We start from the raw sequence: 27,046 nt of genomic DNA, 5'->3' as shown, positions 1-27,046 counted from the left end.
TAGTAGTAACCTTTGTAGTCCTAAGGCATCCTTATTGCACTTTTTGTTAGCTGATGGCTCCTGAAGTGTAGCAGAGGGATGCCATGAAACTGGGGGTGGGGGTTGATGTTTGGCTGCAGCATGAAGTCACACAGGGACACCTGTGGGTGCAGGAATCTTCTTGAAGACTGTGCAGCCACACCTGGCACAGGCTCATCCATACAGTCTGTCCCTGAAGTCACATCTGGGCTTTGAACAGGAAGAACAGCTTGGTAAAAGTGGATCCAAAAGCAATCATTGATGCAGTGTGGATTTTAGCAGACCAGGATGGAGGATCAGCTGGAGAACTGAGCTAAAACATGGTGCCCATGTGTAGAGCTTGTGGGACTGCCCTCTGCTGCGCCAGGGATCAAAGTGGGTAACAGAGAGGACACACATGCCTTCCTCTGCTTGCTCACAGATTGAATGGAGGTGCAGTACAGGCAGTGGCCTGACCCTACTCCATTGGGAATCTCTTTCTCCTTCCCTTTGTGGAAATAAACCTGATCCTGCTTTAGGAGGAAGTATCTACAGCTCCTGCTCAAGAGACAAGGGCTCTGTAGGATGTTATGTCCTTATGTTACGGCTTAGTGAGAAATTTTTTTCAACAAAACACAGTTATGGTGGAGACCATATATGGTTAGAACCAAAACTCTTAAGAAGAACTCCGTTTCAATTAAACTTCCATGCCCAGAACACAGTTTCTGGGCCAAACCAGGAGAACTGTGCCAAAGCAGCCAGGAGGGCAGGGAATCCACCTGAAATGTGAGGCCATCACCAGCAGTTTGTGGCACAGCTACATCACATGGGGCTCTTGCATGCCACTGTGCCACCTAACTGTGACATACTCATTGTCCCCATACCACATCTCCAGATGTCAGTTCCTCTTTCTGAGCTCAGAAGTGGCTCCTGGCTTTTATCAGAAATAGTGTGGCAAGCAGCACTAAGGGAGGAGGTCATCCCTCTGTACTCCGCATTGGTGAGGCCACACTTTGAGTATTATGTTCAGTTTTGGCCACCTCAATACAAGAAAGACATCAGGGAGCTGGAGCTGGTCCAGAAAAGGGCAACCAGGCTGGTGAAGGGTCTAGAGAACAGTTCTGGTGAGGAACAGATGAGGGAACTGAGGTTGTTCAGTCTAAAGAAGAGAAGGCTGAGGGGAGACCTCATTGCTCCCTACAACTCCCTGAAAGGAGGTTGGAGCCAGGTGAGGGTTGGTCTCTTCTCCCAGGTGAGTAGTGATAGAAGAAGAGGGAATAGCCTAAGCTTGCACCAGGGGAGGTTTAGGCTGGGCAATAGGACAAATTTTTTCACTGAAAGGGCTATCAGGCACCCAAACAGGCTGCCCAGGGAGGTGGTTGTGTCACCATCCCTGGGTGTGTAAAAGCAGTGTGGATGTGGCATGGGGGATCTGGCTAAGTGGTGGACTTGGGAGAGTAGGATTAACACTTGGAGTTGATGATCCTGAAGATCTTTTCCAACCTAAATGATTCTATTATTCTAACTTACACTAGGGCTTGTGAAGCATTGTGCTGCCAGCTTGGCAGGCACTTAGAGACACTCCTGTCAGGTGGTGATACGTTCCCTTGGCTCCTGTTGTACATCTTCCCTGCTTTCACACCGTCCCTTCTTTTCATTGACAAGCCAGTCTAAATGTACAGTTCTTTTCCTTCTGGCTGTGCTGAAGTTCCCTGTTCTGATAAGAAACAAGAGCATTGTTTGATATGAAACAATGCTTTGTTTTGGTGCTTTTGCTGCTTTTGAGAGTAAGGACATCAGAAACAAAGCCCTGTAATGGGGTAATAAATAAACTGGGCTTTCCCTCCACTGAAACAATTGCACGGGGGTGTGCAGTATGTTAGCTGTCAGGGCTTTCCAAGCCATACAACTGGTGGGGTTGTCACCTCATACATCCTTATTAAAGGACATCATCAAGCCTTCAGATTTCTGCCTGTCCTAGCTGCTTCTTACGTGTTTTATTAGCAGGTCAGCTCTTCCTGAATACGTCTCCTGTGTTACTATTGCCTTAAAATTAAGCAGTGTTATAAAGAGCAACTGAAAGATGGGGAAAAGATAAGAGAAAAACAATTTCTCCTTCAAACCATTCCTTCTGTGCATTGTCCTCTTTCTAGAGGAGGAGGGAGGGGAGGAAGGAAAGCAGCTCTCTGTGGAGAACACACTTATCCACATGAACTGAAAATAGCAAACCTAGCAGCCAGGATTTTCCATACATGTCCTCCCAGCCCACCAGGGCAAAAATCCACTTTTTCTCTCTCTGCTGCAGGCCATGCTTCTAGATGTTTTCATTGCTGCTTCTATGACATTCTAGTAGCTTTACATTAGAAAGCTGAGGAGGGACTATTTACAAAGGCAGGTAGCCCTAGGACAAGGGGCAATGGTTTTAAATGAGAGAAGGGTAGATTTAGAATAAACCAAACCAGGTTGGAAGAGACCTTCAAGATCATCGTGTCCAACCCATCAACCAATCCAACCCACCCAAACATCTAACCCATGGCACCAAGCACCCCATCAAGTCTCCTTCTGAACACCTCCAATGATGGTGACTCCACCACCTCCCTGGGCAACCCATTCCAATGGGCAATCACTCTTTCTGTATAGAACTTCTTCCTAACATCCAACCTGAACCTCCCCTGGTACAGCCTGAGACTGTGTCCTCTTGTTCTGGTACTGGCTGCCTGGGAGAAGAGACCATCATCCACCTGTCTACAACCTCCCTTCAGGTAGTTGTAGAGAGCAATAAGGTCACCCCTGAGTCTCCTCTTCTCCAGGCTAAGCAATCCCAGCTCCCTCAGTCTTTCCTCATAGGGCTTGTGTTCAAACCCCTCACCAACTTCGTTGCCCTTCTCTGGACTCGTTCCAGCAAATCAACATCCTTCATGAGGGTGATGGAACACTGGAACAGACTGTCCAGGCAGGTGGAGGAGGTGACATTCAAGGCTAGGTTTGATGGGGCTCTGGGCAACCTGATCTCATTGGGGATGTCCCTGCTTACTGCAGGGCAGTTGGCCTAGATGACCTCTAGAGGTCACTTCCAACCCAATGCATTCTGTGATTGTGTAGCATACTTAAGGCAGCCTACACTTAGTGGGTTTGAAGGCAGAAGGATCAGTTTAGGGTCTTGGTTTATTAAAATATATTATCTCCTTAATAGAAATGTAGCATGATCTTAGGAATTTGACTTTTCTTTTGGTCAGGGCTAGGCTGTAGCTGTGCACTTTTTTTGGTGATTGTTTTGTGAAAGGCTTCTGATTGCTTTCTGACAGATTTGTGACATGTTTTAATAAAGTTTGTGTGAGTTGGGCCATGCAGTGATTAAAGTCTGTGTCTAAAAGACAGAACTGGTTTGGGGTTTGGTGGGTTTGGGTTTTTTTAGTATGCTTTTATTTTAAGACATGGGTATTTAAAGTCAGACTTCCCTGGGCCAGTATCTAGGCACTTACACGGTCTTCAAAGGCTCTCAAGTGTGTTTAGTTCGTCCTTCTCTCAGTGTGAACTTGACAGACAAGACCTGGAGGATTTAACATCATTGTAAGCAGCTGATCCATGAATAGCACAACCAATTAAGTCTGGATTTCTACAATATCACTCTAGGAATGCAGAGCCATTCCAGCTCCATTCCATGTCCCCAGTTCTTCCCACCTTTTTTTCGCATTCCTCCCTTGCTGCTCTCTGCACAAAATCACAGAATAGAACCATAGAACTGTTGAGGTTGGAAGAGACCTTTGAGATCACTGGAATGAGTTGCCCAGGGAGGTCATGGATGCCCTCTCCCTGGAAGTGTTCAAAGCCAGGCTGGACAGGGCTTTGAGCAACCTGGCTTCTAACAGGAGGTGTCCCTACCCACAGCAAGGGGGTTGGGACTAGATGATCTTTAAGGTCTCTTCCAACCCAACCCATTCCATGATTCTATGATCATAAAGTCCAACTGCTCACCTAGAGCTCACAATCCCAGCACTACTGCTAAGCTACTACCACTAAACCACATCCACACCTCTTTTAAATACCTTCAGGGATGGTGATTCTACCACCTCCCTGTGCAGCCTGTTCCAATGCCTCATAACCCTTTCTGTGAAGAAATTTTTCCTAATATCCAACCTGAACCTCCCTTGGCTCAACTTGAGGCTGCTCTCTCTTGTCCTGTCAGCTGCTGCATGCACCCTCTTCCTGCAGGTTGGGTGGCTGCTGGGAGCCATGTGTACCCTCTCCTGGAGGTTGTACATTCAAGCTGGCCACTGCTTCTCAGGTTGGGGGAAAAGCTCAGTTCTAACTGCCTCTCCCTCAGTCCACAAGTGATGAGAATGGGGGCTGGCAGGCAAGGAGCAACTTCCTACACCTGGGGTGTGGTGTGGGGCTGTGTTTAGGAAAGCAGGCTGGGAACACCACACATTCAGCAAGACCAGGAAGAGCATGTAAGTGCTAGGATGTGCAAACAGGGAAAGTAACTCCCAGGCAAAGACAACGACTCTATTTATTGCCTATTTGCTCAGCCAGGGCTGCCAATGCTGTTTGTCTTCTGTGCCGAAATTCACTCCCTCCCCTTCCAGTTTTACAGCAGTTTCTGTCTATGAGCTTTGAGTGTCCCAGCAGCTGTGCTTCTGGAGCATCTACAGTAAGCCAGAGCGACTTTAGCCATTTAACCATGAGCTGCTGCTGGACTTTGTTTGCTTCAGTGTGCTGACCTTTGGCCAGCAGAGGTAGGAGAGAGGCTGGCTGCTCTTGGCAAAACACGCTCATAGTGTACCCAGGGAGGAACCTTTCGTAAAGTGCCCTTTAATCAGCTCCAGTCATCCTTAGGGGTTGGAATGATTTAGGTTGCCTTGATAGTTTAGTAAAAGATCATCTGAAAGCACAAGGTCTGTCCTGCTGTTCCTCTGTGACCTACGAAGTTGCTGGCTGAGGTCTTGAAGCAGTGAGCGGCTGGGTGCTGGGCGCACGACAGCAACGGTGACACCAGGCACACGGCGGCTTTGTGGGACAGGAGCCTTCTGCTACTGCCTGGCTGAGGACCCCCCTGTAGGTTAGTACTAACCCTGCCCTGCAGCAGGATTGTGGTCATGCTTATACCTCCTATGATGTTTAGAAGGGATTCAGGCTGTGTCAGAGGGAGCCTGGTCAGCCTCTGGCAGTCTCCTGGGCAGTAGTAGGTGACTTAAAACGCTGTGTAAGTGTTGGCAGAGGACGTGGCTATGGAAAAATCCTTCTTTCAGAGAAATCTGTCTTCTAGTCACTAAATGCCAAAGATCATCTTATCCTTTAGACAGGAAGATTGTGTCTTTTGTGAAGCTGGCTATGCTGCAAGCACTAGCAAGTGTCTTTGTTAGAAATGGGCAGTGGGTGATCCTGATTGTCCACGTCTCAGGTGTCCTCCTGCACCGCAGGGGTGTGCATGGCAAGCACAGCAACCTTCACTCTGTACTCCATAGCTGTTCTTTTAATGTTATGTGTAACCTGAGGAGATCAATAACAGACCCAAAGGAACCTTTTCACAGGTCTTCCCAGAACTAAAGGTATAAATTCAAACTATTACATGTTTTCCTCTCTGAAATGACGTGGCTCAGTGACTGCATAAGGAAATGTCTCCTGTTGGCATCATCAGTAGGAAATTACCTGCAAGGCAGTTTTAGTCCATTTAGGTTTTATTTTTGACTATAATTGGTCTCAAAAGAATGGAGAGCTTCCAAAGAAAAGTCTGAGGCTCGGCATAACCTTACTGCTCCTCATCAGGCTTTTGGCACATCTTCAGAAAAAGGTTTTGCTTCATTTTACAAAGATCATAACATGGAAACCCCACCCCCTGATGGCTTTATTTGTATGTTCTGGGACGCATTGTCTTGTACATGCCACCAGTTTCATACCATGGAACGCACAAGGAGTCAAATGAAATCCCTAATGTAAGACTGTTTGTGTCAGACGTGCATGATGATGTGGCACCAAGAGCGGATTGGCTTCGTTCAGATAAAGTTATGCATCAAAAACATTTTAACTACCTCTTCACATGCACCTTTAATTATAAACAGAACAAGTAATTCTTTCTACAAAGGGAAGCTTCAGACCTTAAGGATGATCTGAAATCTACGTATCTGGACAGCTGACAACCTGGTGGCTGCACATGAATCTGTGTAGTAGGTAGCAATATATTGCATTTCTTATTCCCAGATTCTGTTCCAAATCAGGGTTTGGAACACAGCCCTGTGAGGAGAGGCTGAGGGAGCTGGGGTTGCTTAGCCTGGAGAAGAGGAGGCTCAGAGGAGACCTTCTTGCTGTCTACAACTACCTGAAGGGAGGTTGTAGCCAGGTGGGGGTTGGTCTCTTCTCCCAGGCAACCAGCACCAGAACAAGAGGACACAGTCTCAGGTTGCACCAGGGGAGGTTTAGGCTGGATGTTAGGAAGAAATTCTTCACAAAAAGAGAGATTGGCCATTGGAATGTGCTGCCCAGGGAGGTGGTGGAGTCACCATCACTGGAGGTGTTTAGGAAGAGACTGGATGGGTTGCTTGGTGCCATGGTTTAATTGATTAGATGGTGTTGGATGATAGGTTGGACTCAATGATCTCAAAGGTCTCTTCCAAGCTGGTTAATTCTATCCTAGCCTAGCCTAGCCTAGCCTAGCCTAGCCTAGCCTATTCTATTCATATCTTGATGAATCAAATGGAGTAAGACTGGGACAGGCTGCACAAAAATGCCCTCCTTTTTCTTTTGGAATCATCTCCAGCAATGAAGTAGGAAGGGCAATGTCCTCAAACATAGTTATCCGCTTACCTCCAGTGGTGCTCTTGAAGACACACAACACTGGAAAGGTCAGATTTTAACCATCTTAGCTGCAGCTCTTGCTCTGAACATTTGTTAACATGCCCACCTTTAAAATGCAAGCCATAGATGTAGTCCTACCAGTGAAATGTGTTTCCACTAGGAGTTTGCCTTGCATGGTGTTGAGAAGGGCAGAGTCAATGAGCTTTTAAAGCTGCTGAGAAAAGTTTAGCTGGTTTTATTTGGGGTGTGTTTTGGTTTGTGGTGTTTTTTTGTTGTGGTGGGTTTTGATGGTGGTGGTGGGAGGTTGGTTGTGGGTTTTTCTGGGTCTTGGAGTTGTTTTTTGGGGTTAGTTTGGGTTTTGCTTGGGTTATTTGGTTGTTATGTTGTTTGGGTTGGGTTTTTTTGTTTGGAGGGTTTTTTTGTGTTGTTTTAATTTTTTTTTCTATTTTGGGGTTTTTGTTTGTTTTTTTTTTCCATAAAGGGAGTACCTCTGCAGGATTAAGGTAATCTGACACCTGGTTAAGTCACTGACAAACTACAGTTTCCTGTTTAATTGCAGATGCCTCCTTACGAAAGCTGCCCTTGCAGGTACATGGGGAGCATTCTTTCTGCCCAACAGTTGAGGACAGTAGTTACCATTGGTTTCATCTCTGCTAACAAATGCAGCATGCTAAGGTCTCTTTCCTGGACCCAAAGGCAACACAGCAGACAATCTTTTAGCTGAGGTCTTCCCTTTCCCCTCAAAATAAGGTTTACAAGAGGGATGTGGAGGTGCTGGAGCGTGTCCAGAGAAGGGCCACAAGGATGATCAGAGGGCTGGAGCACCTCTCCTATGAGGGCAGACTGAAGGAGTTGGGGCTGTTCAGTCTGCAGAAGAGAAGGCTCCGAGGTGACCTAATTGTGGCCTTCCAGTATCTGAAGGGGGCCTACAGGAAGGCTGGGGAAGGACTTCTCAGGATCTCAGGTAGTGATAGGACTAGGGGGAATGGAATGAAGCTGGAGGTGGGGAGATTCAGGCTAGATGTGAGGAGGAGGTTCTTCCCCATGAGAGTGGTGAGACCCTGGAATGGGTTGTCCAGGGAGGTGGTTGAGGCCCCGTCCCTGGGGGTGTTTAAGAGCAGGCAGGATGAGGCTCTGTCCAGCCTGATCTAGTGTGGGGTGTCCCTGCCCATGGCAGGGGGGTTGGAACTAGATGATCCTTGTGGTCCCTTCCAACCCTGAATGAAACTATGAAACTATGAAACTATGAAACTATGAAACTATGAAACTATGAAACTATGAAACTATGAAACTATGAAACTATGACTTGCCCACAACACCTACCCTAAGCAGTCCCATGGTCTATATGCACCTATCCCACCAAAAGAAATAAAAGTGGGAGAGGGGCAGAGCAGAGAGTGCTGATACTGCTCACCAGGGCTCAATCTGCATCTCCAGCCTTTCCTTTAGCCAAAGTAGAAGGATCTACTAAGGCCAGTAAGTCTATTCAGTATTCAGTTTTCCTAAGGTTGGAAGGGACCTCAAAGATCATCGAGTCCAACCTGTCACCACAGCCCTCATGACTAGAGTAGGGAGGACACTACTGCCCACTGCAGGCTTGAAGGAAAATGTCTTTACTGAAAGAGTGGCCAGGCATTAGAACAAGCTGCCCAGGGAAGTGGTAGAGTCACTCCTGGAGGTGTTCAAAAAGTGTGTAGACATGGCACTTGGGGACATGGTTTAGTGGGCATGGTGGTGGTGGGTTGAGGGTTGGACTTGGTGATCTTAGAGGTCTTTTCTAACCTTAATGATTCTATGATCTCCCTGTCTCACAAGCTTTCCATGCAGCTTCTGAATCTGAACTGAAGAGTTTGGTTATTGCCAATTTGGTAGTGTCCTCCTGAAAGCACAGATCTTCTCCTAGAGATAGGGAGTGTGTGGATTATCTGCATCTGAATGAATTACCTCCCACTTATATACCTCCCACTTAGCTGTTGTCAGTGGCTCAAGAGCAGCAGAACTCAAGAGCAGGTCACAGTAGAAAGATTTTCTTTGCTGAGGAAGTGAAAGAGCAATTTAACTAATGGATTTCATAATTACAGCCATCCAGACCATTCCTGTCATTCCTAAACCTTTAAACTATGATTGTCCTTGAAATCACAGACACTTTGCCTGGCTTATCTTGTCAAACATCTCTAGGGGTAAGTTGTGTCAGCAGCACCCTAAGGTCTTTCTTTGGCAGAGGAGTGGTTTATAGCAGAAGTGTAGTCTGTTAGAAAAATCACCTCCCTGTGATCACCAAGAGCTGCCCATTAACACAGCCCTTGAGCACTTTCAGTTTAATTAGGCCAGCTCTACTCCACAGGGTGGCTTGGAGCAGTTCTGGCAGTCAGGAGGATGATGTCTGAAAGCCCAGCACTGGTGGTGGGCCCCAGCCCAGGTGCAGCCATGGAGGTGAAAATGTCTTTTTACTGTTTAAGTGTGTTTGGTTCCAGTGGATGGTTTCACCACAGGGCCAAGGGCCACTGATGTTATGCTTGTGTTTCTGCACCATGCAAGTGGCTTGATGTAGACATAGCTCTAGTCCTTGCCTCTTCTGTAGACAATGTTTGGTGCATAACAGGGGAATCCATCTAGTTTCCCCTGCTGTAGATCACAGAATCAAGGAGTAGTAAGGGGCTTGAAAGGCATCTCTGGAGATCATCTGGTCCAACCCCTCTACTGAAGCAGGTTCATCTAGACCAGGTTGCACAGGGTTTCATGCAGGTAGCTTTTGAAAGACTCCAGAGGAGACTCCACAGCCTCTCTGGGCAGCCTGTTCCAGTTCTCTGGCACCCCTCAAAGTAAAGAATTTTCTCTTTAAATTCTAGTGCAACCTCCTGTGCTCTAGTTTGTACCCACTGCCCCTCATCTTATCACTGGGAACCACTGAAAAGAGCCCAGCCCCATTCTCTTGACCTCCACCCTTTAGATATTGATAAGCACAGATAAGATCCCCTCTCAGTCATCTCTATGCACATCTATGACTGGTAGCAGAGCTTAAAGCAGCCCCAAAACAAAGCAAGCCTCAGTGGTTCTGGAGCCTTCCACTAGTTTCTGTTACAGCACTGGCTGCTGAGAAGAAAGCTCAGCTGAAGGGAGGTTTGCAGCCCAAATCCTGCCTGCCCGTAGCAAAGGTCAGCAGTGGAGAGGAGCAGACAAGGATGCAAACACTGGTGGAGGTGGAGCTGGGCTGCTGGGGTGAGGTTAGGTAAGGAGAGAGCATGTGATGGCATGGGCAAATCCGCGCTGGGCTGCAGGGACAAAGTGCACTGTGGTGAGGCAGGGCCGTGAGCCAAGAGGTGTGACCCAGCTCCCAACTGCCAGCAGCACTGCTGCTGGGTGACTCAGGCACAGCCCCTTTTGGCCATCTAAAATCCTGTCCATGGCAGCACAGGGATGCTATAAAGCTGAGTCTGCTCAACACAGACTTCTTAGTGACAATGCACTTTGTGTGGCTAGCAGCCCAGGCTCTGCCAACAGCACAGAAAGCTGTTTTTTCTGATTCTGGCCATAGATTGGTGTTTTGAGACATGGAAGTTGTGAGCATGTAGTGAAACAAAATGGAAGAGACACAGGAGTTAATGGATACAACAAACACCCCTGCAGCTCAGTCAGTCTCCTCTAGACTCAATTTTTCCTTCATGCTACTGGGAAGAGGAAAAAGAACTTTATTTTCCTGAAGGAAACTTGTGTTAGTTCCCTTATCTGACAACCTCTTTTTGCAAACCATTTCTGAGTGATGCTTACTGTCCTGTGAGGGTGGTGTGACTCTGGAATGGGTTGTCCAGAGAAGCTGTGGGTACTTCATCCATGTAAGTGTTTAAAACCAGGCTGGATGAGGCTTTGAGCAGCCTGGTCTGCTGTGAGGTGTTTCTGCCTGTGGCAGAAGGGCTGAAACCAGATGATCTTTAAGGTCCCTTCTAACTCAAGCCATTCTCTGATTCTGGGAGTCTGTGAGCTAAAATAGAGAAAGTTATGTCCTAACCAGAGGCTGTGCCTGGGGCTGGAGGAAAGCTCTTTTGCTTAATATTCTTATACTCCACTGCAACCTCTAACAGGGCAGAGCAATTGCTGGAAGAGAGGGAACAAGGGTTATGTGTGCTAACCACACTCATACTCACTCTCTGCTCTGGAAGCCTAGCTTCACTCTCCTGGAAATAGGTATCCAGAAGTCTTTATCCTCCCCCTTGTGATCTTGAATATGAAGCCCTGTGATGCTTTCCTTTGCAAAAATACTCCAGAGGGACCCAGCAAAAATGCTATTTCCTGGGAACCTTGGAATTATCACTATTGATTGGTACACAGTTGGGTGGTGCTGGCTGGATATCCCTGCTAGCCACAGTAGGTGGCCACCAGGTGCTTGTCAGCGACCCATGGAGCTCACACCACAACACTGCACCTCCTTCCTTGATTCCTTTAGTACCTTCAGCCTCTCAGTACCTACAGCACTAAAATTCACTGGCTGTGTCCAAGCTTTTAAAGTGTAACAGTTTGCCATTCTACCCTCTGAGCTCTCTGGATGGTTCAGTGAGCCCTTTGGTGTTAGAGAAAGGCTCACATTTACTCTGCTGTGAAATCTCATCAGCTTCTCTACAGAGGGAGAAGGTCTGCTGTGAAACTAGATTCAGCAGGCTTCAGAAGCAATCTTTCCTTTGTTTCCCCATCAATTTGCTCAGTGTTGGTGTCGCAGCTAATGCTTTAAGCCAGCAATGCTGGCAGAAGGACCAGTTCCACCTTCTTCTTCCCCTCTGCCAGCACAGGCAGTGTGTATGTGGGGTGGCAGCACAAGTGAAGGCTGCATGGGGTGGCTGTGGGAAGGATGGAGTGGGACCTTACATTGGCAGCACCAGTTTAACAGGTTTCTGAAGCTGTGGTGTGAAGCACCGGTCTTGAGCAGCCACACAGGCTAGCAACTACCAGAAAGGGCATTGTAGAGAGGCTGGTGCTGGTCTCTTCTCACAGGTAATTATATGATAGAACAAGAAGGAATGGCCTTAAGCTACAACTGGGTAGGTTTAGGCTGGAATTTTTTTTTTTCCCAGCAAGAATGGTCAGGCATATGGAATGTGCTGCCCAGGGAGGTGGTTGAGTCACCAAGCCTGGATGTGTCTAAAGGTGGTTTGGATGTGGTGCTTGGGGATAAGGTTTAGGGGTGAACCTTGTAGAGCAGGGTTGTCGGATAGACTTGGTGATCCTGAGGATCTTTTCCAGCCTGAATGTTTCTGTGATTCTGAGCCAAACCTTTTCCCCCAAGTGTTTTATTTACCCAGAGACCGAAAAATAATCACCATATTAACCTCCCCTGTAGTTGTGTCCATCCAGAACCCACCCTGTATTTATTTTAAAGGAGAGCAAACATGCCACAGAAGTGTAATGGTTGTGGCTCCATAAAAGAAGCCTTTGGGTTCTGACGGTTTCCTTCTTTTTTTTTGATGTGCTAATCAAAATCTATTGTGCTCTGTGGTTTTATTCAGTATCTATCTTCTTGCATTTTGGAACCTAAAGCCTGCTTTGAGGTTTAAATGAAAGCATAAAATTGCACATGGGGAAACTGAGCCTGCTCCCCAGGGTGATTCTCTGTGCCGACTTTCACTGCAGAATGACAATTACATTGTTTGCTAAAAATAGAACAAAAACTTTACCTAGTGACCATTGAGGTTATCAGGGCAACTCTTGCTGCCTGTGAACTAGGGAAGCCAAAGATTAAAAAACAAAAGGGGAAAGCTCAAGGTGTCCTTGGCCAATTTCCCTCCACCTTCAGGACTGTGACTTTGTCCTCTAAGTGCTGGGATGGGGGAATGTGGTCGGTGACTGCAGGGCAGAGAGGGAATCCACCTTTGCAAGGGCATTGTGATGTGGCAAGATCGGGCTGCCCAGGGAGGTGGCTGAGTCACCATCCCTGGATGTGTTCAAAACCTGTGTAGATGTGATGCTTGGGGATGTATGGCTTTAGTGGTGGACTTGGTAGAGCAGGGTTAATGGTTAAACTCAATGATCTTGAAGGTCTGTTGCAACATGACTGATTCTACGAAGATAAATCAGGTTCAGGTTGGATATTAGGAAGAAGTTCTATACAGAGAGAGTGATTGCCCATTGGAATGGGCTGCCCAGGGAGGTGGTGGAGTCGCCGTCATTGGAGGTGTTCAGGAGGAGACTTGATGGGGTGCTTGGTGCCATGGGTTAGCTGTTTGGGTGGGTTGGATTGGTTGATGGGTTGGACACAATGATCTTGAAGGTCTCTTCCAACCTGGTTTGGTTTATTCTAAATAAAGGTTTATTCTAAATGTCCAAGCACTGATGTAGGTTACACATGGAAAGAGTTTTGTGGTTTGAGAGAACTTGGACAGCTGTACTCTCCAAGTGTCTGCCTGAATGCTTCTACAAATCTCTTGAGGTGATATAGTAAAGCTGTTTTGAGGCATTATAATTGTATGTGTGATGCTGACTACTCTCTGCCCATAAAGAGACAACTTTGTAGTGCAGACTGTATGTTCCCTGAAGAATTTCCCCAGCTGTTGGTCTGCAATAACTTATGAAAGTCAGGAAAGGCCGAGCTGTGTTGCATTAACTCACATTGTGTAAGAACAGGTGTAAAATAACATGTTATTCATTTAAATAGAGTGCTGTTGTCTCTTTAAACATTCAAATAGGCAATGAAATGGTTCCACAAACATATGGGAACCTGTTCCACCAAACACAAAGTGGTTTTGTTAAAAAGAGAAGGGAAAGAAAGGAAAGGAGGGAGCAGGGGGGGGAGGCTGCCTTTTACATTGTGAGATCTGCATTTTTGTGGCTGTTTTGTGGCTGAAAAAGGGCTTATGTGTGAATATACCAATAAATTGTAAAGACTTTCTGAGGCTGAAATTGGCAACCTTGCAGGTCACTCTTAAATTCATCTGTCTTTTTGCTGAAATATTTCACTTGGCACGTTCCCTTCTCAGTCTCTCAGTAGTTTTTGAAGACCAAATACAATCATAAAAGCCAAGCCACCTTTCACTCCTTACTCTCCCTTCTCATTTCACTGGCTCATGTGTCTGCACAATGTCACAGGATGCCAATCTGCCCCCCTGAAATAACTCCTGAACTCCAATTTCTTACCATGATCATCAAAAATACTTGCTCTCATGCAGAGAGTAAACCCACTCCAATAAAACGATGAGCCTGTGATTAGCCTCTGGATCTCCCAGTGCACTTGGGTTTGATCTTTGTAAAAATCTGTGAGCAGAACCAGTATTTCATTATTAGTGCTTGTCATCACATGGAGGAGTCCAATGCACCAAATCAGCAGAGACCAGATCATGTACCTGCATAGAGAAGAGAATCAGCCCAGGGGAAGCACACCATATCCTTGAAAGCCTCTTCTGGGTCAGGTAGCAGGTCCCCATCCGATGGTCCTTAGCAGGGAAGTCACTCTGCCCCTGTACTCAGCACTGGTTAGGTCATACATTGAGTCCTGTGTCCAGTTCTGAGCTCCTCAGCTTAGGAAAGATGTTGACTTGCTGGAACGTGTCCAGAGAAGGGCAACAAAAGTGGGGAGGGGTTTGGAGCACAGCCCTGTGAGGAGAGGCTGAGGGAGCTGGGGCTGCTTAGCCTGGAGAAGAGGAGGCTCAGGGGAGACTTTATTGCTCTTTACAACTGCCTGAAGGGAGGTTGTAGCCAGGTGGGGGTTGGTCTCTTCTCCCAGGCAACCAGCACCAGAACAAGAGACACAGTCTCAAGCTGCACCAGGGGAGGCTTAGGCTGGATGTTAGGAAGAAGTTCTTCACAGAAAGAGAGATTGGCCATTGGAATGTGCTGCTGAGGGAGGTGGTGGAGTCACCCTCACTGGAGATGTTTAGGAAGTGACTGCATGGGGCACTTGGTTCCATGGTTTAGTTGATTAGATAGTGTTGGATGATAGGTTGGACTAAATCTCAAAGGTCTTTTCCAACCTGGTTAATTCTATTCTATTCTATTCTATTCTATTCTATTCTATTCTATTCTATTCTATTCTATTCTATTCTATTCTATTCTATTCTATTCTATTCTATTCTTTCTCTTTTGTTTTTTGTTCTTCAACTGTTCAGCCTTTTCTATCACTGTGTTCAAGAGAAATTGTTTAGGGAAAAGCTTTCATGTGTAATCCTGCTCAGGCAGGAATAAAAGGAAATGGGAGGTCTAAGGGAAAAACAACATGAAACCTTGTGGAGAGGGTCCAGAGGAAAGCCATGAAAACGATTCTATGAAGACAGGCTGAGAGAGTTGGTAGTGTTCAGCCTGGAGAAGATAAAGCTCTGAGGAGACCTTAGAGCAACCTTCCGTTACCTACAAGAAAGCTGAGGACGGACTGTTTACAAGAGCCACAGGACAAGGGGCAATGGTTTGAAACTAAGAAGAGTAGAGTTACATTGGACATGAGGAAGAAGTCCTTTACTAGGAGGGTGGCAGAACAGTGGAACAGGTTGGCCAGAGAGGTGTGGTGGAGGCCCTATTCCTGGAGACATTCAAGGTCAAGTTGATGGGGCTCTGAGCAAGCTGATCTAGTTGGGGATGCCCCTGCTTACTGCAGGGGGGTTGGACTAGATGGCCTCCCAACCCAGTGCATTCTAGGATTGTATGGTCTGGGTAGACTTCTCTGCACTGTTCTCCATCACATTTCCTAGGATTTGTCCCTCTCTGAGCTGTCAATCACCAAACAGAGGCAGTAACTTAATGTTGGTGGTGTTACTGTAGTGGGTGGTGACACTTCATTAGGACAGAAGATGTCTTTACATCCTTACACCAGCACAAGTGGATGCTTTTGGAGGCAAGGAACGTGTGTGTGTACAGAACCCCATCCTCCCTGCTGCTTCAGTGCTTCTGCCTTTAACACTTTTCCACTCTGCCTTAGGTGCATCCCTCTCATGATGCAGGAGCCATCATAAAGAGGCACATAAAAAGTCATGTCATTAGGAACTCAGTGTGCTTGAAGGTGAAGGGAAAGAGGTGCCAATGCCAAGGGAAGCTGGGGGACACACCCATTCCCTATAAAAGCACAACCTGCAGGACAAATTAACATACTTTCAGACTCTGATACTGGGGAAGCCAACACCTCAGAATACCCTGCAGCAGCTTGATCTACTGATGTTCATTGCTTTAAACAGTAAAGGGAACAAAACTTGGAGACTAGCAACAAGCTGGAGCTAAAAGAGAAAGCATAAAATGGAAGTCAAGGGTTTGAGCAGCCACTCTGCATGAGCCCAACTGACATATTTTGAAGAACCTTCTAGAAATGAGGCCATTGGTTCACCATCATTGGTGCTTTTTCATTCCCTTTACACCAGAATAATCTTCCCTGAGCATCCAAGTACTCGCATGATTGTAGCTGGTAGGATTCACTTCACTGTGCTTGTGGTTACAAGGTTAGTTTGTTTTCCAACAGAAAAATGCAAAGTAAAGAGGATATTGACTTAAAACAAATAATTAAAACCCAGTTGTTCTGGTGGAGGGGAGTTTTGTGAGCTTGTAACAGCTAAATGTTTTGTCCTCACCTATATAGCTCACAGAATCCGAGAATGCTAAGGATTAGAAGGGATCTCTGGAGATCATGTCTCCAGGGTCACCTGGAGAAGGTTGTGCAGAATCATGTCCAAGCAGATTTTGACATTCTCCAGAGAAGGAGGCTCCACAGCCTCTCTGGGCAGGTGGTTCCAGGGCTCCAGTACTCTCAAAGTAAAGAAGTTCTTTCTTAAGCTCAAGTGAAACCTCCTGTGTTCTAGACTGTACCCACTGCCACTTGTCCTATCACTGAGCACTACTGAAAAGAGCCCAGCCCCATCCTTATGACCTCCACCCTTTAGATATTGATAAGCATTGATAAGATGCCTTCTCAGTCTTCTTTTTTCCAGGCTAAAAAGCCCCAGGTCTCTCAGCTTGTCCTCCTAAGATCAATGAGGTTGAGGCATGAATCTGACTCTGGCAGAATCTCCTAGATTTTATCCCCAGATTTGAGACTGATTCCTTCCATAGGCTTGGGTAAAATTCTTAATGCTGCAGCTTCCCTGCCTGCAGAGCAGCAAGTCTTGCTGCTAATGAGTTAACATTCACTGAAAGGAATTCTGAAGATGAAAGACTTCTACAATAGTCTTGTGCTACAGACATCTTGGGACCAGAATCTGGGCTGCAGGTGTATTTGAACAGTGCCTAACACACCGCAGCTACAGTACACAGTGGATAAACAAGTAGAAAAAGCCTGAAGAGAGTGATTGAAACCACCTTTGGGGTTTGTGGTATAAGTGGAACAGCCATCCTTCCTCTTTGCTCTCAGAAACCACCAGAGAGATGCTTCTTTTGCCAGTCTTTGCCACCCTCCACATTTCTCTCTCTAACTTGGAGCCTTCCAGTTTTTGAGCTCTTATCTCTACACCCACTGACTCCCGTTTGCCTCTTCTCTGTTGACCAGCCATACAGCCATCTCCATTGACCAGAGTCCCCAGTACAAGGGTGTCTCTAAGTTTCACATGCCCAGATTAAATGACTCAGTAGGAAAGAGCAAATTATTATGTAGGTCTAGCTGATACAGACAGTGCAGAATCCACTCCTGTGCAAGGTTTGTCACTGGGAATTTCAGACACTTCCACATAGGAAAGCCCTGAGGTTGTTCCGTGTGCTGTTTGGCTGGGGATTTGGATGAAGCTCTCCAGCTGGGGTCAGAGTGGCTGGAGAGCAGCGAGGCAGAAAGGGACCTGGGGTACTGGTTGATAGTAGGCTGAACATGAGCCAGCAGTGTGCCCAGGTAGCCAAGAAGGCCAATGGCATCCTGGCCTGCATCAGAAATAATGTGGCCAGCAGGAGGAGGGAAGTCATTCTGCCCCTGTACACCACACTGGTTAGGCCACACCTTGAGTGCTGTGTCCAGTTCTGGGCCCCTCTGTTTAGGAAAGATGTTGACTTGCTGGAAGGTGTCCAGAGAAGGGCAACAAAGCACAAGCCCTATGGGGAGAGGCTGAGGCAGCTGGGGTTGTTTAGCCTGGAGAAAAGGAGGCTCAGAGGAGACCTTATTGCTCTCTGCAACTACCTGAAAGGAGGTTGTAGCCAGGTGGGGGTTGATCTCTTCTCCCAAGCAACCAGCACCAGAACAAGAGCATGCAGTCTCAAGCTGCACCAGGGGAAGTTTAGGCTGGAGGTGAGGGGAAAGCTCTTCACAGAAAGAATAACTGGCCATCGGAATGGGCTGCCCAGGGAGGTGGTGGAGTCACCGTCCCTGGAGGTGTTAAAAAAAGGATTGGACGTGGCACTTGAAGCCATGGTTTAGTTGTCATGAGGTGTTAGGTAATAGGCTGGACTTGATGATCTCTGAGGTCTTTTCCAACCTGGTTGATTCTGTGATTCTATGATTTATGTTTTGGAGGAAAAGAAAGCAAAAGCAAAGGAAGGCAGAAGACAGGCACGTCGATGCCAGTTTAAAACGATTAACATAAAAAAGAGAAAGGGCTGAGAGCTGAAGTTGGTTTTCTTCTGCAATATGCTGTTTGCTTTTCACCTTCTCTGAGCTGTGTCCTTTGCCTGAAATCAGTCTCCCAAGGCATGCCCTGATTTTCCCACTGGCTGGCTCTGCACACTGCTTGCTGCCTGGGCAAATCCATCACCCAAAGAGTGCTTCGGTGCAGTTCCTCCTCTTGGCTGCTCGAGAAGGTGTGTTGTTTGTTTTGCCTAAGTGCTCCCGGGGCCTAATGCTCCGTTGTTATGTACAGACCATTTCTGCTGTCATGAATCATGTTTTACCACCTCTGTGCTTTTACTTCTGCACCAAACTTTTTTTTTCTTTCTTTCTTTTTTTTTCCCTTCCAAGCAAACAGGTTTGAGTTTCCGTGTTTGCTGCTGAAATGGTGCATGCTGGGTACGCTGCACAGCCTGAGTTATTCCATTCCTACTGTCCCACCGCTGCCCTGAGATCCCTAAACCTACCTCTTGCTCCAGGAGCTGCAGGTCATTCCTTTTTACTTGCAACCAAAGGCCCCTCAGTTCAAGACAGACAGGGAGCTGTTTGAAAGGGTCCAGCGCAGAGCCACAAAAATGATTAAGGGAATCGAACATCTTCCTTACGAGGAAAGACTGAGGGAGCTGGTGCTATTTAGCTTGGAGAGGAGGAGACTGAGAGGTGACCTCATCAATGTTTATGAATATGTAAAGGGTGAGTGCCAAGAGGATGGAGCCAGGCTCTGCTCAGTGATGCCCAGTGACAGCACAAGGGGCAATGGTGGAAGTTGAGGCATAGGAAGTTCCATGGAAGTATGAGGACATTTTTTTTCACTGTGAGGGTGATGCAACACTAGAACAGGCTGCCCAGGGGGGTTGTGGGGTCTTCCTTTTTGGAGATATTGAAGACCTGCCTAGGTGTGTTCCTGTGTGATCTGCTCTAGGTCATCCTGCTCTGGCAGGGAGTTTGGACTGGATGACCTTTTGAGGTCCCTTCCAGCCCCTAACATTCTATGAGTCCGTGCTTCTGTGAATCGATCCAGTGAAGCCTGAAATAATTTTACCAGACACATATAAGAAAGAAAACTTAGAAGTCACTGAAAACAAAAGTCCTCATGCTGTCAAGCCAAATATGCCCCTTTCTTATCTTATCTGTTGTGCGTAACTCAAGCTATTTGCACAACGCCTTGTGCTAGGGAGGCATTGTTTGTACATGTTTCACTCCCTATTTTTTCCAAGTTTGGGATTTTGAATGAAATCTTTCTCTTCAAATTCCCCCTCCCTGCAAAAAAAAAAAGGGTCCCTGTTTCTCTTTCCTTTGCTTCCCTGGAAGTTGGACTTAGCCCTCCCTCCAAAGATCCCTTCCTCGTAGAGCATTTTCTATTAATCTTCAAACTGCTTTGGAGAGCTCTCTGCGTCTGGCAGCGCTAACATCCCCTCTCCCTCCCGTCCCACCCACTTAGCCTCAGCCTAAGAGCCCTTAACAAATGACTCCCAAGGAATTTAAATGGCTAACTCTGGCTGGCCAATAAAGAGATGCATAAACTCAATAACCAGGTTACAGGGCTCTTGCCATTAGGAGGAAAGGTTGCTCGGGCAAAGGCGTGAGTCCTCTTAACCTGTTGCGCTTTGATCGTGGGGCCAGAGAGGTAAGGGAAATTTTGTTTGCTCTGTGGGGCTTTTTGTCTGGTTCTCACTTGTCAGGGACCAAAAGCGTGTCATTGTCAAGGTACTGGGTTTGGGGTTTGCTTTTCCTTTAGAGGGTCTGAAGGAGTTGTTTGAGAAGGAAGTTCCAGCGCTAAGCTAGAACTATGAGCTCGACGTGAATATCTAAAAGAATCTGTGCAGCAAATATCAAAGTGAATGTCAGAACAGGGAAAACTAAACTGGTGATAGAGGAAAGCAAACAAAATTGGGTCTCAGGGATATTTTTCCTACTATCTTAACTTAAAGAAGTGAGAGGCAGCCATTTACAGCCACCTGACATTGTGCTTTCAACTGGTCTGTCTCTGCCGCTCTCTGTTTGTGCCACCTGGTATTTTGTCCTGCTTTTTCCAGCCCTTGACATAAAAATCAAGCTTTAAAAAGTGAGTTATCAACTTTAGGGACACAACTTGGGGCTTGCAGATTGAAGGTAGCTAGGAAGTTTGAGCAAGCTAGGTGTACCTGCAACTGTTATTAATACAAATGAGTCTATGTGACTTGTTCTGCGTGTTGAATATTTGATAGCATTTTAAGGGAATCAAGTTCAGATAGCAATCTCTTCACTTTGTTCTTATGTTGCATGGGAAGCATTTAAGGCTTGTGTATGACACAGGACATGTGATGTTAGTCTGTTCACCCTTATTTATCTATTTATTCATTTATTGCTTTATTGGGGTCAGGGCTGATAACGATCCTGAAGTTTGAACTTGAATGTGCAAAAAAAAATCAATTGTATCTAAAACCTTAAAAAAAGGGGGGAAAAAAAGAGGAAAAAGAGGAAAAAGGAAAAAGAGGCTGGAAAGTAGCCCTGAGGAGAGAGACTTGGGGGTGCTGGTGGACAAGAAGCTCAACATAAGCTCTCAATGTGCACTTGCAGCCCGCAAAGCCAATCAGATCCTGGGCTGCATCAGGAGAAGTGTGGCCAGCAGGTCGAGGGAGGTGATCCTCCCCCTCTACTCAGCCCTGCTGAGACCCCACCTGGAGTACTGTGTCCAGTTCTGGAGCCCCTATTACAAGAGGGATATGGAAGTGCTGGAAGGTGTCCAGAGAAGGGCCACAAGGATGATCAGAGGGCTGAAGCACCTCTCCTATGAGGACAGACTGAAGGAGTTGGGGCTGTTCAGTCTGCAGAAGAGAAGGCTCCCAGGTGACCTCATTGTGGCCTTCCAGTATCTGAAGGGGGCCTACAGGAAGGCTGGGGAAGGACTTCTCAGGATCTCAGGTAGTGATAGGACTAGGGGGAATGGAATGAAGCTGGAGGTGGGGAGATTCAGGCTAGATGTGAGGAGGAGGTTCTTCCCCATGAGAGTGGTGAGACCCTGGAATGTGTTGTCCAGGGAGGTGGTCAAAGCCCCATCCCTGGAGGTGTTTAAGAGCAGGCTGGCTGAGGCTCTGTCCAGCCTGATCTAGTGTGGGGTGTCCCTGCCCATGGCAGGGGGGTTGGAACTAGCTGATCCTTGTGGTCCCTTCCAACCCTGAATGAAACTATGAAACTATGAAACTATGAAAAAGAAAAAGGAACAAATAAGAAAAAGGCAAAGAAAAAGAAAGAAAAGGAAATACAGTTTTTGTAAGGTTCAACTAAAACCAATGGCAAAAGCATTTATTCACATATGGACCAGATGCAGCACTTGTGTCTAATGGTTTCCTGCCCTGAGATAGATGGGACTGGAGCTGTGTTTCAATATGTGTGTGTAAAGTGCTCCTTCATCTTTTTCACTCCCAAGCTTGCCATGGATGACAGCCAGTGCTTGGAGCATGTGAAGGCTGTCACAGCATGACCTAAGTGCCATCCCTTGCGATGCTCCATGGCCTGACATCCTGGGTGGCAGAAAGGGTGGCTTTTTTCAATGGTATTATCACAGCTGATCTCTGAAGGCTTTCACACCCAACACAGTCCATGGTGGCACAGTGATGGTGTTAGCTGATGATGTTGCACCAAAGATCTGTCTGAAAGGGTTGAGAGAGCTTTTTAATTAAATTACCACAGTTAATCTAAGAGACCTGCAGGCCATGTCCTTTGTGCTTCTCAGGACAAGGCCATACGACTTGCCTATCAAGAGCTTATTGTAACGTTGTTGGTTTGATTATTTTTCCATCAGCTCCCATGGGTTTCTAATATGCCTCTGCAGTGTATAACCAAGATTAGATAATGTGCTATATAAAAGTTAACAAAGGAGGAGAGGCATTTTGCAGTTCTTTTTGGTATTTTCTATTTGATTCTGCATTTCAGCCTCAGTCTTTTTTGCTGAAGAAATGATACTGAGTGAAATGTTGCTCGTCTTCTTTCTTCAGCTTTTAATTAAAAAAAACCCCAAAAATCCCAATTAAGGTCAGCAAAACCTAAACCTCAAATTACATCTGTCTCAGATCCCAGTTCTTTTCTGAAGTGTATAGAAATTTCACTTCCAAACTCTAGGTATTTCCTACTGATCTGTAAGACCAGTAGACTGAAACTGTCTTGAATTACCTCAGCACAGGAATGGTGCCTCCTGGCCCTGCACTGGTTAAACTTTTTTTGTCTCCTTCCAAATTAATAATATTAAACCCTGGGCCCAGGTGAGGAGTGCTGGAAATCTCTTCCTTGTACTTGTAAACCTTGTTTCTCAATTTCAATTCAAGGTTCAAAGGTTTGTACAGACTTCTTGGAGCAGAGGTCAGGTACAAATGGCTGCACTTTGCAGCTCCTTTCTGCCGATATGACAGAATTTCACAGCAAGGATGATTGCCTTTCATCCCCCCTCTCCTCCATGCACAGCCAAACACCAGGCAGTTAAAAGCATGATATGTACAAGTCAGCCATTGGTACCTGAGTTTAATAAATAACTAACTTGGTTTTAGTGGTGCAAGGTGCATATTATAAAAAGGGTCAAATGTCAGTGCACAAAGGAGGAAAAAAAAGAAGCAAGCAACACCCAGCCACAGACTAAGCCAAATGCTGGGAGTTTAATGTAGTTTCAGCAGCAAACATTCACATCCCAGCTACAGTTTGGTTTATGTTGGTGTTAATTTCTGTGATCTAAAAAGGGAACCTGTTGGGCCACTTCCAGCATTTCCTGAAATCTCTGCCTCCTGCTGAAAGCAGGGCTGCAGGCTGGGCCCTTCTCGTCATGGCAGTGTTCAGATGGTGAACACAAAACAAGGAATGTTGCAATAAAATCGTGCCTAAAAGTAAGGTGAAATGAAATGTCTGAAGCTATTTTGATAGTTACAGAATTGACTAAGCAGACAGACGTTGTATGAACAGGCTTTCACGGGATCACAGGATGTTAGGGGTTGGAAGGAACCTCCGAAGATCATCAAGTACAACTCCCCTGCCAGAGCAGGACCATAGAATCCAGTGCAGGTCACACAGGAATGCATCCAGATGGGTCTTGAAAGTCTCCAGAGAAGGAGACTGCACAACCAACCTGGGAAACCTGTCCCAGTGCTCTGTGACCCTCACAGTGAAGAAGTTCCTCCTCATGTTGAGGTGGAACCTCCTGTGTTGGAGTTTATATCCATCATCCCTTGTCCTATCACAGGATGCAACTGAGCAGAGCCTGTCCTCTCCCTCTTGACATCCAGCCCTCAGATATTTATAAACATTTATTAAATCCCCTCTTAGTCTTCTTTTCTCTAGACTAAAAAGCCCCAGGGCTTTTAGCCTCTCCTCACAGGGCAGTGCTCTAGTCCCTCAATCATCCTGGTAGCTCTCTGTTGGACTGCCTCGAGTAGACCCCTGTCCCTCTTGAAGTGGGGAGCCCAAACCTGGGTGCAATATTTCAGGTGTGTTCTCACCAGGGCAGAATAGAGGGGGAGGAGAACCTCCCCCAGTCTGCTGGACACACTCCTCCTTTCAACTCAAACCATTCTGTGATTGTGTGTGTCACTCTGGGATCCCCAGTGAACTTAGCTGAAAAAGTTAGATCAGAAAGACTGAAAAGGGAACTGCACTTTGTGAACTTCTTTGCACGCTCTTGGTTGCCCTGTAGAGTGGAACACGTGACTAGAATGTTTATGTAGACAGACAGAGAGAGCATTCTGCATTATAACAACAAAGAAAAATCACAAGCCTGGGAGTACATATCCCTGCTCCACAAAGTTTAGAAGATTTCCAGTGATCAAGTTAAATCACTGTGTTCACCTCCTCCTTCGAAGAGGCAAAAAGTGAAATAGGTGAATGGCTTCTCATTCCTGTGTAATAATTGACAGGTTAGTTGTGGGTTTGGGTTTGCAGTTGCAGAAGATCCGTTTTCTTGTCTTTCTTACAGCAAAAGCCTGCGAGCTGCTGGCTCGCACTGGGTGAAACACTTCTTCCTTTCCTAGAAAGAGTGCTTTTTGAGGCAGGCAGCTCATGAGGAGGACACACTCATCTGTAGCAGCATCTCTGCAGAGAACACTGTTTAACTGCATTTGTTGTAAATAAACACCACAAAAGTTTCCCATCCACAACAGGGAAGACCTGTGAGATCCCAAGTGGCTGCGCTGCATTTTGTTTATATGACATACATCTTCCTGTCTGACTCTGATAAAGACAAGCTTTGTTGACTAGGTTGAAATACGTGACTTTTGGGAGAAGGGAAGGGTTTTGTAGTTTCTTGGCTTGGAAGACTGGTATGAATGAGCACAGAACCCATTTCTCTTCTCAGCTTTTCCCTACACGTGGCTCAGAGTCTTGCAGGATGGTAACTTCAGCCTCAGCCAGTGATCAGTCCTATGAAACAGCTGAGAGCCCTAGAATTATTTTAAGTCCTATTGGGTAAAAAAAAAAGTAGCTGGAGCAAATGGTAACACACAGGTTACACAAGATCTGAATGACACTCGCAGCAAAGTGCATTATAAAAGAGGAGAGGAGGTTGGGTTTCCCTTACCCAAATTTCCTTCAGCAGTAGTTTAAGCTGAGATGGGTGGTTTAGCCCCGTAGTAGCATAAAAAGACTCAAAAACCATTCATTGCACTGACAGAATTCAGGGAAAATAACAGTTGTGTCCACAGGATGCTCTAGGTGTTGTGTTGCTTTGGTGCATTAATAACGTTTTCATCAGCATGGCTTCATTCTCACCATGGGAAAACCACCTATGTGTGAACAGAATTCTCACTTGTGGTCATGAAAAAGCAATAACAAGAGGTGCCAGGCTCAGGAAAGTCTTCTCACTTTAGCATTTGAGATATCATCATTGGGGATATCTCACTGAGTACTATTTTTGCAGTTTCCAGGCCAGGAGGTCAGGTCACCTGGGGCACCTCCATCCCAGCTATGTTCACTGCCAGCTATGGATTGCCCTCTACAACTCCCTGAAAGGAGGTTGTAGCTAAGTGGATGTTGGGTTCTTCTGAGTGACAGTGACAGGAGGAGAGGAAATTGCCTCAAGTTGCACCAGAGGAGATTTAGATTTGATACTAGGAAAGATTTGTTTACTAAAGAGTGGTCAGACATCGCACCACTGTGCTCAGGGAAGTGGTGGAATCACCATCCCTGGAGGTGTTCAACAAACCTACAGACATGGCAATCTAGGACATGGTTTAGTAGGCATAGTGGTGTTGGGTTTAGGTCTGGACTTGAGGATCTTAGAGGTCTTTTCCCATTTTAATTATAGTGCTTGTGGATAATGCAAGCAGAACCTTTAACAACCTTTGCAAGTCCACACTTCAAATATGCCTTAAATGATGAAGAGAGGATTGGTAACAGAACTAGCAGGAACTTTACACATTACAAGGTGATTTTATTTTGTAGGGGAACCATAATTTCAGCTCTATTTTTTAAATTACATAGAAAATTGCTGGGAGGCAAGATTAATATGGCTCAGGGAACTGGTATAAAATAGCTAAGGGAATTAGATCTGTGATTGTTATTAATGATAGTGAGGAAAATAAGAAGCTTAACCTTCAAATCCCAGTCTGAAGTTGCAGCCAGTTGTTGACTACAAATTCAGTGTTCAATTATCTGATTAGAATTCAAGTTTTAACCTGGGAAATTCCAGGATGTTAATTTACAGTATCATTTCACATGTTTTCCTCCTAAAAATGAGCAAGAAGTAAAAGAACAGATTTATAGCCACTTTAAAATAGTTTTTAAGACAAATGAATTGCTTTGGATTCGTGCCTGGAGGACAAAACCAGTCTTTGCAAGACTTTTAAGGCAGGATTTTCAGTAGTGCTCATCCTGCCTTAAATATATCCCTGCAGAAGCCATTAGTCATGTAACTGATGTCAGGAGGATTAGTGCTAGATGCTGAATACTGTTGGAAATATCACTCTTAATTTTCTGCTTCTTTAATGTTCCTTCTTTGAGGAGAACACAGTCAAAAGACCAAGCCAGTAGACAGACAAGTGTTTTAAATGGAACAACCATTTTTAATGTGCTTAGGCCATTCAGGGTGACTTTGAGCAACTGAGAATTTAGTATGGACTGCCTCTGCAGTAGTCCAATCCTGAAATCTGCTTTTCAGACCCAGAGCATTAACTTGTCCCATATAAGGGGAACACAGAATCCTAGAATGGTTTGGGTTGGAAGGGACCTTAAAGATCATCTCGTTACAACCCCCCCAACCATGGGCAGGGACCCCTTCCACTAGATCAGGTTGCTCAAGGCCTCATCCAACCTGGCCCTGAACACCTAGGTTGGACTCGATGATCCTCAAGGTCCTTTCCAACCTAAGTGATACTGTGATACCTCCAGGGAGGGGGCATCCACAACCTCCCTGGGCAACCTGTTCCAGTGTCTCACCACCCTCACTGGAAAGAATTTCTTCCTAATCTCCAGTCTCAATCTCCCCTCTTCCAGCTTAAAGCCATTCCCTCTCATCCTATTACTACAAGCCCTTGCAAAAAGTCCTTATTAAAACATGACTAAGTGACCAGAATAAAACTGAAAGTTGTGCTTGGAATATGAACTCTTCTACTGAAATCAGTGGCCAGACCCCTGGTGACAGGCCCTGGTTTGTGATGTCACTTGTCACCATTAGCAGAAGTGGGACTTTTATCAGCTACTCTGGGGATTCAGTAGGCCAGCCTTATCCTAACCCTTACTTTACACTGTTTCTCTCTGCATATAAATGTAATAATTGTAGTGAGCCACTGCTGTACATGGCCATGCCTGAACACGTGGGAGATG

At 46.1% G+C, this 27,046-nt stretch overlaps 1 protein-coding gene across 6 annotated transcripts in view; it reads left to right on the top strand.

Moving 5' to 3' along the window:
* Nucleotides 1-27,046, top strand: part of RBM47 (RNA binding motif protein 47) — a 107,403-nt gene that overhangs the window by 59,208 nt on the left and 21,149 nt on the right. The window contains exon 1 of one of the 6 annotated variants that reach the window (XM_068137603.1): nt 4,880-5,056. The exons of 4 other annotated variants lie outside the window; for them this stretch is intronic. The gene's annotated coding sequence lies outside the window, so the exon portion shown is untranslated. Of the gene's footprint in view, nt 1-4,879; nt 5,057-19,768; nt 19,896-27,046 lie in introns of those variants that run through there. One more of the 6 variants, XM_068137601.1, reaches the window with a different exon arrangement.

The sequence above is a fragment of the Melanerpes formicivorus genome, unplaced genomic scaffold, assembly GCF_026170545.1.
Source record: "Melanerpes formicivorus ecotype bairdi unplaced genomic scaffold, bMelFor1.0.p_v2 SCAF_4, whole genome shotgun sequence".
NCBI classification, from domain to species: domain Eukaryota; kingdom Metazoa; phylum Chordata; class Aves; order Piciformes; family Picidae; genus Melanerpes; species Melanerpes formicivorus.
The sequence above is the reverse complement of the archived record's forward strand: the minus strand, read 5'-3'. Positions and strand labels throughout refer to the sequence as shown.